This window comes from Aedes aegypti, chromosome 1 (assembly GCF_002204515.2).
Source record: "Aedes aegypti strain LVP_AGWG chromosome 1, AaegL5.0 Primary Assembly, whole genome shotgun sequence".
NCBI lineage: Eukaryota > Metazoa > Arthropoda > Insecta > Diptera > Culicidae > Aedes > Aedes aegypti.
Window position 1 is genome coordinate 3,467,118 of NC_035107.1, and position 17,400 is coordinate 3,484,517.

General features: G+C 39.9%; 1 protein-coding gene and 1 long non-coding RNA gene across 2 annotated transcripts in view; one reads left to right on the forward strand and one right to left on the reverse strand.

Moving 5' to 3' along the window:
- The window catches only part of LOC5574529 (aminoacylase-1B), a 40,564-nt gene that overhangs the window by 20,190 nt on the left and 2,974 nt on the right, over positions 1–17,400 (forward strand). The window lies entirely within an intron of this gene.
- On the reverse strand, positions 1,489–2,555 carry LOC110674722. Its single transcript, XR_002499127.1, has 2 exons — positions 2,011–2,555; positions 1,489–1,634 (listed from the first exon to the last, which is right to left on the reverse strand). It is a non-coding gene; the product is annotated as an uncharacterized LOC110674722 (long non-coding RNA).

Sequence of the window (17,400 nt, forward strand, 5' to 3'; positions counted from 1 at the left end):
TTACGTCCCACCATTGTAACGATTAAATGTGCAGTCATACATATTTTATAGATTAGAAATAGTAGCATGAAACGGGCTCACCAATTGATCCTTGACTGAGCAGCCACAGTCCACTCTCAGCTTCACTCGTTTGCTCGGCTATATAAAAGCACTCAGAAAAAAAAATAGGCGCGCGACCGATCGCGGCACTTTTTACTTACTCTAACCCAGTGATTCCCAAAGTAGGCGAATTCGCCCCCCTGGGGGCGATTTTCAGGCTCAAGGGGGCGAAAATTTGTAAAACAGAATTTGGGGGGCGAAAAATCCAGAAAGGGGGCGAAAAAGCTAACACGAGACTATTTGAAAATAATTACTGATAACCTTTGGATGACACATATCTAATGGTTAATCAGTTCCAAACTTATCTATTTCCAGCTTTATTTACCTTAAACCGTTATATCTCTAATCATGGTTAATTTCTAAATCATTTGATTTGTGTCAAACACAAAATGTTTGTTTTATGCATTCAGGTTTTCAAATATCATGTGAGTTTTTAGAATGCAGCATTTGAGATTTTCACAAAATTTTGCAGATGCCAGCTTTTCAAAAAAAATCGTTGTACCCGTTTTGATGTTCCAGTTGCTCTCTTTCTCATTAATTATTATGGTACAAATAATTTAAGAAACAAAATTTGAAAAATTTAGCAGACAAAAATCGGGTTGTGACAATGCCAAAAACATAATTTCTTCAAATGTATTTTTAAATATACATTTCAAAATACAGGGTGGCCACCGAACCGGGAAAAACGGGAAAAAGACGGGAATTTGAATCCACCGGGAAAAAGACGGGAAAAACCGGGAATTTGAGACGATCACCGGGAAAATCGTTTTGAACGAACATCTTCAAGCTGTAATCTACAAACCAACCTCAAAAATAAGTTATATAAAGTAGTTATGTTTTTTATATCCTGAAAATAAAGAATAAAATTATATATTAATCAGTCCACAGTCCGGGAAGTCTCCCTTCTGCACTTACGGCAGCCAGTATTTATACCTCAGAAATCCCGTAGGTACGAACAATTAAAAGGTACCAGAGTCATAAGGAATATCGCTTGAGATAGGTAGACATGACAGTCCTTTCCCCTTTAGAAACTTTCCAATAACTCGTTAAAAAGCCACGTTATAAAAACTCATACAATGAACAATCGAAAATTGTAATTGTAATTTATTGGCAAAACGAGAACATGTGAGTATTTACAACTTTAAGCCATGTCAAGGAACAAATTATTTCAACAACAACAACAAATTATTTCAAATATACCTAAACAATTCCACAAGTGTATGTTCATAATACTTATTTCATGACTACAACAAAATATTCAAATCATTGGATTTATATTGCTGAACATTACATTTGACAACTTCGTCAACACTAAAGAACAATTTCGTTCATCTCAATATAATATATCACTTCACAAAAGAACAACTTTGTTCACAATATACGACAATTTCGTCAGCTCTAAAGAACAATTTAGTTCAACTCAAATTGGCAATTTCACCATACTCAAATAAATAAAATTGGCAAACTCGCCACCTCAAAGAAAAACGATAATCTCCAACACACGTTTCTATGATCCTCGTCGCCACTTTTATATCCTGAAAATAAAGAATAAAATTATATATTAATCAGTCCACAGTCCGGGAAGTCTCCCTTCTGCACTTACGGCAGCCAGTATTTATACCTCAGAAATCCCGTAGGTACGAACAATTAAAAGGTACCAGAGTCATAAGGAATATCGCTTGAGATAGGTAGACATGACAATGTTTAATGATATTTCCATGTAGCATCCGCAATTTTAAATCAATTTGCTTCAAACATAAATGATTTAATTTCTACTATGCTACACCATATTCCTTAAAAATGTTTCACTCTTTTCTATCTTAGCAATGTTTCGAAACTTTTTTTTTATGTTTGTCCTGGCACTGTCAGACGTAATATTCTTTGAACTTTTCTCTAACTTTGTTTACTCACGTTATGAATCGAAGTTTAATTACTTATTGCAGATTGGTTTAGCATTCTTCTGTAATTGCTCAATACCACAACTTATCTGGAAAACAAACCTATTTATAAATGCTTTTAATATGTCACTAGTGATCTAATCGACAAAGTTATGAAGAAGGGCTCATTTACGATTTTAATAACGATCAAGCTGTTACAGCTTGTATAAAATGTGTAGAATATTCATACAAAAAGCATTACGAGAGAGTGTGGATGTCAAAAATGACAATTTTCGGTGTTATTACGGTGTTATTAAAATTGTGAGTGAGCCCTAAGTAAGTGCTTCTACATGTGTGGCCTTGTTGTTTCATCCATACTGTACGAAAACGACACTTTCCGCACGCGAAGAAAGCACTAGGCAAGTTATACTGATTCAAAACACTTCACTTTATTGCACTACTTTAAACTTACACTTTACACTTTTCACTTTACTTATCACTTGCACTTCACTTTTCGAATTTGAAAATATAATTGATTTTCAGCCGCGCACATCACGCGTATTTATATCCCGCACCACATGTTCTAGAAACGCGTAGAACATTTCCGCTGTTTCCAGGCGCAAATGATGACGACGATGACGGCGATGATGATTGATGATGCATGTGTATGCTGGACTGGCGACGGTCACTCACTGCGATGCGCTCGGTCACTCACTGGAAGGCGCTCAGTGAGTGTAGAGCTTGACAGATGTGCGATGCTGCTGCTGTTGTTGTTATTGCTTCCAACCGTGTGTGAGGGGGACTTTATACCCTTTGCGCAGTCTATCCGTGTGTTATGTGGGGTGATGGTGATTTCTAGGGGAATGCCGTTCAAACTGCTTCTTCTTTCTAAACATACCGCCGGCCTTGAAGGCTCGCCTTCAACAATCTGAGTCTGGATCGGGCAAGGGGCATATCTTCGAAACTGATCGTGTATATTCTCCAGTTGATGTTTTAACTGTGACAACTCTTATGCGTTGATCAGCTCCTGGGTGTACCTTGATGATGCGCGCTAAAGCCCATCCTTCCGGTGGTAAATTGTCCTCCTTTAAGAGCACAAGCATTCCAGTGCTTAAATCTGCCGATGAAGATTTCCATTTTGTTCGTTGCTGAAGATGATGAAGGTATTCATTTGACCACCGCTTCCAAAATTTTTGCTTGAGCTGCTGAATTCTCGCGTAACAATTCAAAAGGGCCAATCCTCAGATCGTTGACTCTGAGAAAATTCGATTTGAATATTATTCACCACATTTTCAATTCCTATTTTTCAGTATTCAATTCAATCAATGTGATTTCTTGCTAGTTGAGTGACGAATTACTATTACTACACGCTAATAATTGATTTTATTCTGAAAACTGACAAAAATGTGGAAAAAATGATAAGTTTAAATGCTTGGCCCATTTTCGATTTTCATCAAGGCATGAGCCTTTTTTATTGGCCAAAATAGAATTTTATTAGCGTGCTTGGCCCAAGGCTAGGCCTTTTCGGTTGTCAATGAATGAGCAAGAGAGAGTCATTGGCCTCTCACCATGCTAAGGCCAATGACAGTTTGCGAAATTTTCCGATTGTAGGCCCTCTTGATGGAGCGAGAACCAATCATTGGCCTTTTCGAGTGGGGGCCAATGAATGATTTGGAAAAAAGCGGTTATTGGCCGTTTTGAAAACCGAGTTTATAACGGTAAGTTTTATGATTATGTTGACAATGTTTGCATAGTTTGTGGGTGTTGGGAGATGCTATCGAATGGTATCAAAACCCGATTTGTTTACAATTTGATCATTGGCCCTTTAGAACTGTTACGCGAGAATTGTTTGCCATCGTGTCAAACGGTTCATTGATAATGAAGTCAAATTGGGTTCTACATTGGATGTAAGCCGGTCTCCGATCAAAAAATGCGCTGGGGTTAGTGGCATTAAGTCCTCAATGTCGTCAGAGACAGGAGCTAATGGTCTTGAATTTAGGATTGATTCAATTTGTACTAGAAGTGTGTTGAGTTCCTCATAGGTAAACACCATTGCTCCACATGTCTTCTTGAGCAAATTTTTGACCGATTTGACTCCTGCTTCCCAAAGACCCCCAAAATTTGGTGACCGAGGGGGTATGAAGTGCCAAATAATTCCTGCTTCGGCTAGTTTCTTGGAAAAATGTTCACCGTTCGACTCGAACATTCGTTTCAACTCTCTCAGCTCAGAATTTGCTCCGACGAAATTTGTAGCATTATCACTGAAGAATTCTGCCACCATTCCACGGCGTCCCACAAATCGACGAAGTGCTGCCAGAAACGATTGCGTAGTCAAGTCACCAACAAGTTCAAGATGAATGGCCTTCGTGGACATACATACAAACACAGCTATGTACGCCTTAAGTTTCGGTGCCTTGCGCAACAAACTGGAACGGATCGTGATGGGTCCAGCGAAATCAACTCCGGTTTTGATGAATGGTCTTGCTGGCTGCACTCGGCTGGCTGGTAAATCTCCCATGATTTGTTTCGCTGTCCTGGCCTTAAAGCGAGCACACACAGTACAGCTTGAACATACCTTTTTGACGAGATTTCTAGCTTGTATAGGCCAGTACTGCGATCGTATTTCGTTCAGTAAAGCAGATGGTCCTATATGGCAATTTTCCCGATGTAACTGCAATGCTATGCGTTTTGCCAAAAAGTTATGTGCAGGGAGTATAACTGGGTGCTGCGAACTGTATGGCAATTCAGCATTCTTCAGTCTTCCACCAACTCGAAGAAGTCCGTCAGAATCGATGAATGGATTTAAAGCGATTAACTTGCTTTTATCCTTTACGCTGTTGTTCCTTTGAAGTTCAGTATACTCATTCTCAAAGGAGGTCTGTTGTACACAACGAATTATTCTTTTCAAAGCGTTGTTCAACTCAGAAGCAGAAAGCGTTCCAGTTCGTCGTGTCTCCTTGTTCGATGGTTTCGAGTTATGAATGAAACGCAATACATACCCGACGACGCCCTTCATTTTCGTCAAGGACGAGTACTTCTCGAAGAATATCGGTTCGGTTATAACAACAGCACAAACCTTACGCGCCTCTGGAATATCCTCATTTCGAAGCTCGGGCTGTTCAGGCCAAAGTGATCGGTTCACAAGCCATGCTGGGCCATTCCACCAGAGCGTTGAATCCATAAGTTCTTCTGCTGCAAGTCCGCGTGATACTATGTCGGCTGGGTTGTCTTTTCCACTGATGTATCTCCAGTGACATCCAATAGTGGAGTTCTGAATCCTCTCGACTCTATTTGCCACAAACTCTTTCCAGCGGTTTGAAGGTGCGGTGATCCATTGAAGCGTTATCATGGAGTCCGTCCACAAAAAACAGCTGTCGACGCTCAATTCCACTGAATCTAGAACCTTTGTTAAGAGTTCAGACAATAAAACTGCTGCGCATAATTCCAACCGTGGCAGTGTAACCTTCTTCAATGGTGCTACGCGTGATTTGGCACACAGCAGACGAACGTATGCATTTCCAGAAACGTCGACGGTTTTGACATAAATGCAGGCTCCATATGCGACCATGGAAGCGTCTGAGAACCCATGTATTTCTACGGCGATTGGCTGTAGACATCCAAACGTCCATCGGTCGATTCGCAGGTTTTGAAGATGCCGCAGACTATCGTAGAATTATTGCCACTTCTGCACGATATGTTCTGGGAGTGGGTCATCCCAGGAGACATTTAAGAGCCAAAGCTGCTGCATCAAAGTTTTAGCTGCTACGATGATCGGTGCTATCAATCCCACGGGGTCATACAGAGATGCAATCGCAGAAAGGATGGTACGTCGAGAGTAAACCTGGAACTGTTTTAGATGGATACGGTATGTCAACTGATCATTCCTGGTGTCCCAGCTCAATCCCAGAGACTTGACGATTTCGCCGTCGTCAATCTCACACATTGTGCCTTTTTCCATTAAGCTTTCCGGTAAATCCTTCAGCAATTCTGGATCATTACTACTCCACTTCCTCAGCTCAAAACCGCCCTTATGCAGCACTGCGAGCAACTCATCTCTCGTTTTCAGTAAAGCCTGTTTGCTGTTTGATCCATCTAACAAGTCGTCCACGTAGAATCGTTTGCAAAGAGAACGACAGGCATTCGGATAGGTGTCTTTCTCGTCTGCGGCTAGCTGGTGCAGCGTACGAACAGCAAGAAATGGAGCAGCGCGTGTACCGTATGTCACTGTGTTCAGCTGATACACCTTCAGTGGTTGTGATGGTGTTTCTCTCCACAGTATTCGCTGTAAATTCGATGATTGCTGGTCTACTCGAATCTGCCGATACATCTTGGCAATGTCAGCTGTGACAACATATCTCCAACATCTGAATCCCAACAAAAGCGAGAACTGATCTGCTTGGATGTTCGGCCCAGTCATCATAATATCGTTGAGTGAAAAACCTGATGATGTTTTGCTGGATGCGTCGAAAACAGTCCTTAGCTTAGTTGTAGTACTCGTTGGCTTAAGGACTGCATGATGAGGGAGGTAATTTACTAACAAACCCACCTCTTCCAAGCCGTCAGGAACAACACTCATGTGCCCAGAAGATTCGTACTCTCTCATGAAATCTGTATACATTTCTCGAAGTTGGTCGTTTCCATGTAGCCTGCGCTCTAAAGCATGGAATCTTCGTAGGGCTTGTTCCTTAGAATCACCGAGCATTGAAGGAGGCTGAGACAATGGGATCTTCACCTCGTACCTTCCGTCTGATAAGCGTCTGACGTGTTCGAGATAGTGTTTTTCTGCTGGATCCAATTTGGCCTCACCATTTACTCCAACTTGCAGCTCCTCTACTTTCCAGAACTTTTCCAATTGTTGCAGCAGATCAGCATCAGTCATCGAAGTAACCACATTCGATTGCACGTGATCCCGCGAATACTGCTTGCAGCTTCCGGAAACTACCCAGCCTAGCTCAGTGTTCCACAGAATGAAGTCACCAACTTCAATCTTTTCCGGAAGTAAAAGCTTGAAGAAAAGCTTGGCTCCCAGTAGAACATCGATTCTTCCTGGTCTGCTGAATGTCGGATCTGCCAACTCTTCTCTTCTAGTGGAAAAACTATCGCATTGAATGTTGTCAGATGGTAACACATTCGTGATCTTGTTCATCACCAGCAGTGGAACGTTAAACTGCTTTCCGTTCACACGAGACTCGATAGTAGCCGTCACCTGCCTTCCAACTTGAGCTTCTACTCCACTTACTCCGTGGACGGTGATCGATGTATTGCATTCCTTCAACCGAAGTTTCCGAGCAAAAGCTTGCGTTATGAAATTCGGTTGTGATCCGGAATCCAACAGCACGCGACACGGTAATTTGCTCCCAGCTCGATCGTAGATGCAGACCATAGCAGTAGCCAAAATATCACTCGATGCTTGCATGGTGTGATTTGCCTGACTCGCCATACTCGCATTAACGATGCGCTGATCCTGAGGAACAGATTCTGACAACGATGACACGTGGCTAGATGGCCGTTGTTCCTGCTGATGATGTTGCTGTCCATGTAGTAAGGTGTTGTGCTTTTCGCTGCAGGACTTACAACCTCTGGATTCACATTTACTTACTACATGCTTGGACGAGAAACAGTTGTAGCACAGCTTCCACTTTCTCACCTCGTCGAATCTAGCTTCTGGACTCATGGCTATGAACTTCTTGCAATTCCACAGTGGATGGTTTTGACCATTCTCACAGATTTTACAGCCAGTAGAACTCGTAGAAGCATGAGATAGCTGTGGCTTGAAACGACTGGATTTGCGAAGCTCTTCTTTGTCCGTTGCCAACGCCTCTAGTGTGTGACATCTACCGTTGATGAATTTGACGATGTCTTCGTATTTTGGTGACTCCTCTTGTTGGGTTTGGGTTTCCCAATCACGACGTGATGTGCTATCGAGTTTGCTGGAGATCAGGTACACCAAAATCGTGCTCCATTGATCGGTTGGCTCACCAAGTTGCTTCAGTGCATTGATGTTTCGCTGGCACTCAGTCAACAAGCGACGCAACTCCTTCGGCGAATCTTGTGACACTTGCTTCGTGGTGAACAATGCCTTCAGATGTTTCTGCTTGATTACCCGGCGATTCTCGAACCTCTCAATCAGCAAATCCCAGGCCACTCGGTAATTGGCATCGGTGATGTCCATCGCATCCAACATGCACGCTGCTTCCTCTTTGAGGCTCGACTTTAAGTATAACAACTTCTGAACGTCAGACAGTTGCGTGTTTCTGTCGATAAGCGCCTCAAAAGCATCGCGAAACGCTGGCCAACCGAGATAATCACCGCTGAACGTTGGCAATTCCAATGTAGGCAATCGTACAGCTACTGGTTGTTGCACCATGGGGAATTGCTGGTGGTGAATAGGCATCAAGGCCTGGCCTCTGTGCACGTTTGCAGCCGCGATTGCTGGACCCTGCATCCTCTCGATGATGGAACGCAATGCAGCTCTTGCGTTCATGCACCTTTCCTCAAAGGTGGCACGCTTTTCTTCTTCCTCTTCAACGTTTACTCCTTCCTCCGCGTCGATGGCAGTTTGTACGGTGTCGTACTCATCCCAGCACTGATTGACGACATCCAGTCGTGCCTGAACCAACTCTGCTGTGATTCCGGGCTTGGATTCGATGTCTCGGATGAACACTTCGATCCGTGTCAGGCGTCCGAGAATGACTCCACGCTGTCGTTTAAGCTCCGTCATGCCGAAAGCTGTTGCGATACGTCGTTCCAAACTGTTCCTAAATGCAAATGTACCGCCGGCCGGTGACGCCGTTGAAATCCTCAGCTGCTTGTGTCTGACTGGATTAACAACCGACGACTGACGCGCGCCGAAGCACTAAAATCGGGCACTGTAGCTGTCTTGCTACCAAGTAAACCGACGAACGACGAACTAGTCGACTGGTCGAGACCCACAGTTCCGCTGACTGCGACGGACACTGTCACGACGGTCCCGCGACTATCACACTTTCGCGCACACTAAGGGCGCTGCCATAGTAAACGCGTCGAGCGACGCGTCCGCGTGTGCGAGCCCGCAAAGCAGAATATCAACAACAGGAAATCCTTTGATCGCATCGCGTTCGCGGACGCAGACGCGTTACTATGGCCGCACCGTAAAACGACTCGCGACGCGACTACTTACACTACGACCGAACGCGACTGACGCGAAACTTGCCTTGCCTTCTGACTTACTAGATCCGCGCGATCCGGTTCGAAGGACCAAATGTACGAAAACGACACTTTCCGCACGCGAAGAAAGCACTAGGCAAGTTATACTGATTCAAAACACTTCACTTTATTGCACTACTTTAAACTTACACTTTACACTTTTCACTTTACTTATCACTTGCACTTCACTTTTCGAATTTGAAAATATAATTGATTTTCAGCCGCGCACATCACGCGTATTTATATCCCGCACCACATGTTCTAGAAACGCGTAGAACATTTCCGCTGTTTCCAGGCGCAAATGATGACGACGATGACGGCGATGATGATTGATGATGCATGTGTATGCTGGACTGGCGACGGTCACTCACTGCGATGCGCTCGGTCACTCACTGGAAGGCGCTCAGTGAGTGTAGAGCTTGACAGATGTGCGATGCTGCTGCTGTTGTTGTTATTGCTTCCAACCGTGTGTGAGGGGGACTTTATACCCTTTGCGCAGTCTATCCGTGTGTTATGTGGGGTGATGGTGATTTCTAGGGGAATGCCGTTCAAACTGCTTCTTCTTTCTAAACACATACCTTAAACTTATTTGCTTTAGAGAGCTCTTTATTTTTATGAAGAAAATTCAGAAGATTAAGAATTGAAATAGGCCTCTTTCAGAACTAATTGGACATCTTGATGATTTACTTAGGCACCTGGGGCTTTTGTCGGCCAAATATCTGAAATTCAGCATTAAGATGCACTTAGGATGATTGTAAGCCAAAGCCAAACCTCGAAATTTCAAGAGCACGAGTCTTTAAAACCAAACAGAGCTCCGAGCTGAAATTGTGATCGTTTTATCATAACCAGAATGCAACCAATCCACCAAATCTTCACCGAGAACGGTTGTTTGATTATGATCTTAATACATGATCTTGTCAATTCGAAGTTTGGCTTAAAGGGCATATTGTTGGTAAATATGGTTCAAATAGCATTCAAATTAAATCCCTGTCATGTCAAGAGTAGGATCTGTTTTATTAGCACAATTAACCATCTCTTTCCCATGATAGATAGCTCCAGAGCTCCATCGATTTTCGATGATTGCAAGACAAATCGATTCACATGAATACTATAGCCATAGTTTTCAAAATAAGATTCCATATTGGTTAGAACAATCTAATAGTCAATTTATTGTTCCAATAGTGAAACTATTGATAAATAATCAAATTACTGTGAAAAATAAACAAGTGGAAAATCTTGAACCAATTTAAAAAAATGCTGCAGTACTTATCATAGAAACGATTTTTGATGTAGAAAAAGTCAATACCCAACCCAGCCTTTAGACGGGATACACTTTGGAATTTTCTGTATTTTTTCGTAGCTCGGAATGATTCTATTTTTGGCTTAAACCTTGACTCATAACACGCATATAAGAAAAGTTTTTATGACTTTTGAAACTTTTTTGTATTTTTGAAAATTGTTTGAAAAAATGTATTTCTTATATAACCTACAAATGCCCGGGGTTAATTTAACGTGTAGAATAAAAAATCGTTCCTTTTATATTTTTCTATGACAAAAGAAGAGCTTGGTGGTATTAAAAAAAATTCAAACCTGTTTTTCCGTGAATTGCACGGAAAATAAAAATATTTCCAGAAAAATATTAAAAATTTATTATTTTTAAAAGTTTTGTAAAAATTTGAATTTTTATTATAGCCAAAAATGAGTAACTAGAAGAGGCTTCGAGAAAAAATAAAAAAGGTTAGAGATGCTCAAAAAAAAAAAAATAAAAAAAAAATAAAACAAAATTTATAGATTTGCAAAAATGAGTAACTAGAAGAGGCTTCAAGAAAAAATGAAAAAGGGTAGGGATGTTCAAAAATAAAAATTAAAAAAAAAACAAAATTCATAGATTTGCGATTAAAAATAAATCATTGCCCAAAACGTGTTCAGAACGATTTTAGATAACTAAAAATGCTATAATGATCGAAAATAAAAATTTGGGTATTAGAGGGTTAAAGTCGTTGGAAAGAATGAATTAAAACCGGGAAAATTATGTAAAATATATCGGGTAAAAAGCGGGAATTTCAAAATCGAAATTCGGTGGCCACCCTGAAATACATTGGAAGAAATTTCAGAGATGCGTCAGATTTGTACTTTCAGAATGTCCGAAAAAATCGAGGTTTTCTTGGTGTTAGAAAAAATACCTTCTAATAAATTTCATTGAAAAATGAGTTGAAAAACATTCTAGATTTTCATATATGTTTCGGGGTTTTTGGATTGGATAAAAATGCCTTCCGAGAAACATCAAACATTTATAACAATTTCTGAAAATTATTGCAGAAATTTTGGAAATGACAGATAAATTAGTATGAAATCAAAATTCACGGACGTTTGCTCGGAAAATACTGCATTTGGTTTAGTTTTGGGGAACTTCGCCCCCAACTACGTCATAAGGCCTCTATGCTCACTAGAGTGATGCAAATTTTGAAATTTTAGCTCCCCTATGCTTAAACGATTTTTATTATGGTAAGTAGCATCCTTCCAAAGTTTGAAGTGATTCGGAAGAAATTTGACTGTACACACGCCATTTGAAGTTTATATGGAGATAACATTTTATGGAAAAGTGAATACACTCACCTCATGTGAAAACTTCCCAGCTACAACTTTGCCGAAGGCCACTTTTTGATTGGACGTCAGGATAAATTGTTATTCATCATCATAAACTTGGTTTGCATGTAGCATGCTTCACCAACTGTTCGGCAGGCAACAGTGGTACTCCTGGCGGGAAGAATAGATCAAAGTAATCCAGGCTACTATGTTCTACAGCAAAAAAGCAGTGTTGCTCTGAAAGTAGTTGAATGATCATCTCAGCATGATATAGACTTTGTTATCAATAATAACAAATTATCCTTACGTCCCATCAAAATGTGATCTTCGGCAAAGTTGTAGCTGGGAAGTTTTCACATGAGGTGAGTGTATTCACTTTTCTATAAAATGTTATGACGAAGAGATAGAGGGCTGAACCCAAAAGATTGGCGTTTTCCATAGTAATCTCCATATAAACTTCAAATGGCGTGTGCACAGTCAAATATCTTCCAAATCACTTCAAATTTTGGGAGGATCATTTTCATCATAATTGACATCGTTTAAGCACAGACAAACAGACGTAACACTGACGAAATTTCCATCGACCACTCATTTAACGATCATTTCAAATTCGTTATGTTACAAATCTCACAACTAGCGGCGCGCGCATCGTTTTTCTTCGTGTTTGACGTTTCACACTACCGCCATCTGCCGGTCTTGTTGCACGAAACACCTTTTTGTGCAACATGCTCACCAGATGATGACGGTGTAAACTGGGCGATGGATTTTGAAGAAATTTGTTCTAAGTGTTACGTCTGTTTGTCTGTGGTTTAAGCATAGGGGAGCAAAAACTTCAAAATTTGCATCAGTCTAATGCTCACATTACATTTGATAAGTTCAAATAGGAATGAATTTTTATCGACTATTTCAATAGCCTGTAATGCACGCAAGATATTGTTAAAATTGATATAATAAATTACAGTGCAATAAATCATTCATAACACTTACTATAATGGGTTATCGATATTTAAAAAAATATTTTCAAATGTACATAAAAGTTATTGTATTATGATTCTATGGATATGCGAGTCGAGGACATTTTTTTTGGCGTACAGCGCTTAATTAAAATATTTGAATCACATATCAGGGGGGCGATTCCAAATAAATATTGGCATCAAGGGGGCGAAAGTTGAAAAAGTTTGGGAAGCACTGCTCTAACCGAACTAACCGATAAATATTATCATTTTTATAGTGTACAAAAATAAATTTGAAAATATAAATATGAATTTTGACATTGAGTTTTGATGATGTATTTTAGTATCAAATTGATCGATCTTGAAAGGTGGCACCCAATACCGGACACGGTCTGGAAATGCCTCGAATTCTGTAAATCTGAACATCATTGAATGTGTACACCATAGAAATAGTTTATAATTACCAATTCAATGCAATTGCAACATTTACAAAAATAATTTGAGTTTTTCTTAGTTTGCAAGATGATGATACTATCAAATTAGGATTATGTTCGATCATGCTTGCGGGATCCAAAGTATTTTTTCATTTTCAAAATAATTACTAAATAGGCTCCAAATTAAGAAGATACGTCAATTTTTTAAAGATTTCCAAACTTTTCTACTTTTTTAAAAAGGGATGCATGTTTCAAGGATGTGTTATTCTACGCAAACATTAGTCTTCATTATAGCTTTCTTTTCTACTAATACACCATCTTGATTGGACCATGATTTCTCAATGTTTCGACTTTGTCCGGTATTGGGTGCTGTCCGGCACTGGGGGATCTCCCCCTATATCAGAGGGTTAACTAAAATACACAGCACCACATACAAACTAAATTCGCATTAATTTCAAATATTTTGTGCTCTCAATTTTACCATGGCACCATTTTGACAGTAAACGTTACTACATCTCGATATCTCTCCTTATGTCGATGATTTCTTCGGTCCCTTCATTCAGCATATAAATTTTCTCTCCATATCTCGATATCCTCCTTATCTCGATGTGGTGTTGTTGATTTTTCGTTCCCGTTTTTCTCTCCGTATGTCGATAAGCACTTTATCAAAGGATACCTATGTTATATTCGGACAAATAGCCAAGACCATCTCAGAGAGAAAGGAATGTAAACGATTATTGAGAGATGAGAGATAAAACGATAAAATACGATGTACCGGTTATTACAATAAACGCAGGCCTCTGTCGGTCTCTTGTACTTTGAACGTTAAACCTAGTGGTTGTGTTTTATAAATTAGTGCTACGAGAAAACCCCAAAATTTGAACATTATAAGTGGACGACGAGTAGAAAACTTTTTTGATTTTTGTTTCAAAGTTTCATTACAGAAAGCATTGAAGCTTTTTTTTTTCCGTATCGGTCAGTGAAAGCAGGAAGCGTGCATTAGTGGAACGTGCAGCGAAGATAATTGTCGTTTACAACCATAGTATCAGGCAGTATGGAAAGTCAGTGAGCTGGGTGGAATTGTAGTTAAAGCAGCTGGCATAAGGAAAAGTTAAAAAAAACTGTTGCGAAAAAAAAAGTGTAAAGAAAAATTGGACGGAAGCTGTGCCACATGGTCTATATTCAGCAAAATAGCCATTGCAATTTTTCATTGTCCCGCTTGGTCCGCCATTTCAAGGTGTAGAAGTGGAGTTGAGCTTTAATTGAATTGCTTTAAGAGAGAGTGAGCGAAGGAACTCAAAGGTACTGTATAAGAAACATAAGTGATATTGAGTGGTTGAAATCAGACGGCGGTTTTAGCTGAGTGTAGCGACTGTCGAAACAACACAGATTTGTTCTGGCAGTTGTGAGCATAGTCAATCGAGAGATCATCAGTGATATAGTGTGGTTGAGAGATCTACAGCAAAGTGATAGAAGAGAGTGAGAACACCAAAATAACATAAAGAGCTTGCAGGCAGCTGAATTAGTGAGAAAAAAGAGCGAATTGGGAAGTCAACGGCTGAGAGGACTGCCGGCGAGACCAACATTGGTTAGGACGAGCATCGGTGAGACGAGAGTCATTTGAATAACATTGGTGAGACGAGCTTCGTGAGACGATTCGATTGTGGTGAGCAGAAAAGAGTATTAAGCTGTGTATCAAGTAAGTCATTTTAGACCATTTCATCTCATTCAGGTGTGTTTATCGAAGTCGTCAGCATGTCTGCGTTAATCGGAAGCATTGATCACTATGTGCGGGGCTCAAGCTTTGCTAGTTATATGAAACGAATGAATATCCTTTACCAGTTGAACAATGTTACAGATAATAACAAGAAAAACCTATTCTTGGCGCTAAGTGGGTCAGTTATTTTCGATGAAATAGAACTTATTTACCCGGGAATAGACATTGCGGATATTGATTATGGTGACATGATCAGTAAACTGAAAGAAAGATTGGACAAAGTTCAGCCTAATATGATGCACAGGCACAAATTCCATGCACGTGTGCAGGGTGTTGATGAGCCTGCTGAAAACTATGTATTAGCTTTGAAATTACTCGCTAGTCATTGTGGTTTTGGTGCACACAGAGAAGAAGCAATCAAGGACAAAATTGTTTTTGGTTTAAGGGATCAGGATCTGAAGCACAAGCTTTTAATGAAAGATGATATGACTTTAGAAGAGGTAGAGCAGATGGTAATTCGAACTGAATTAGCTAAGTGCCGTGCAAAAGAACTAGAAGAAAAGAATGAGGATCCAAGAGAGGTGAACTCAGTGAAGTACCGTTTAGGAAGTCAGTCGAATTTCAATGACATGAATAGAGATGGAAGGCAAGGTTCAAGTAACTACAGTAGGCGTTTTAGCAATAGAAGTAGAAGTACTAGCAGGGATCGTGAGCGTACGAGATTCAATCATAATCGCTATGATTACTACAAACGGCAACGCGAAGAATACCAACCAAGAAACAGCTATTCAGATTATCGTGGTCAAGGAGACGGAAATCCACATCAAAATGTAATTTGCAATTTTTGTAAAATGAGAGGTCATATAAAACGTAATTGTTATAAATTGAAAAATCGCAAAAATGTAAATTTTGTGGAAGCTGATCCGGTTGAGATCAATAGCTACGATTTCAAGCGGTTACAGATAAGAGATTCAGAAAATGAAGATGATGATTATCCTTGTATGATGATAGCAAGCAATCGTTTTAGCGAGCCGTGTCTTGTGAAGGTTATAGTAGAAGGGATTGAGCTAAGCATGGAAATAGATTGCGGTGCGGCAGTCACAGTTGTTAGTCTATCAGTATATAGAATGTATTTCAGCCACATTAAGGTTTCTAAATGCAGTAGTCGTTTGGTCGTAGTAGACGGGCAGCAGTTATCAATTTTTGGCGAAATTTCGGTTAAGGTGATGGTTAATGAGATTCAGCATCAGATGACTTTAATAATACTTGATTGCACAAGACGTTTTGTCCCGTTATTCGGCAGAAATTGGATGGACGTTTTTTATCCTAGCTGGAGGAAAACTTTTGGAAATACCATGAGAATCAATGCTATGAACAAGGATGCTGACAATAGTTTGAAGCTAGACATGGGTAATATTGAATCGGACATAAAATCTCGCTTTCCAAAAGTTTTTGACGGTGATTTTTCAAACCCTATCACAGGATATGAAGCTGACCTTGTTCTGAGAGAGGATAGACCCATATTTAGAAAAGCTTACGACGTGCCGTTCAAATTGAGAGAAAAGGTTGTTGGTCATCTGGATTCGTTAGAAAAGCAGAACGTAATCACACCATTGCAGGTTAGTGAGTGGGCGTCTCCTGTTGTTATTGTTCCAAAAAAGATAATGACATAAGAATGGTAATTGATTGTAAAGTGTCCAAAAACAAACAGATCATTCCCAATACATACCCGCTACCTTTAGCACAAGACATATTTGCGTCATTAGCAGGGTGCAAATGGTTTTGCTGCCTTGATTTAGCAGGCGCGTACACTCAACTCAAGCTATCGGAAAGATCAAAGCAATTTGTTGTTATAAACACAATTAAGGGATTATACACTTATAACCGGTTGCCACAGGGTGCATCTTCTAGTGCTGCCATATTTCAAAGGGTTATGGACCAAATTTTAATAGGATTGAAACATGTTCGCTGTTACTTAGATGATGTACTGATTGCGGGAGAAACTAAAGAAGAATGTTTATCAAATTTGTATTTGGTACTTGAGAGATTACAAAAAGCTAATCTAAAGGTGAATTTTAAGAAATGTAATTTTTTTTTGAATTCTCTAACGTATCTCGGACATTTGGTTACTGAAAAAGGGCTTCTTCCATCGCCAGAAAAATTATTGACAATTGAAAAAGCTAAAGTTCCTGCAGATACCACTGAGCTCAAAGCATTTTTAGGGTTAATAAATTTTTACGGAAAATTTGTTCCTCACTTATCTGCCAAATTGAATTGTTTATATGCTTTATTACGAAAAGATACTAAGTTTGTTTGGAACGAGAAGTGTCAGCAAACTTTTGAAGATAGTAAGAAAGCTCTATTAACTGCAAATTTTCTCGAATTTTACGACCCGGCAAAACCAATTATTGTTGTATCTGATGCATGTAGCTATGGATTAGGAGGAGTGATAGCTCATATGGTTGATGGTAAAGAAAAACCTATAAGTTTTGCATCATTCTCTTTAAACCCTGCTCAAAAAACATACCCAATCTTGCATTTAGAGGCAT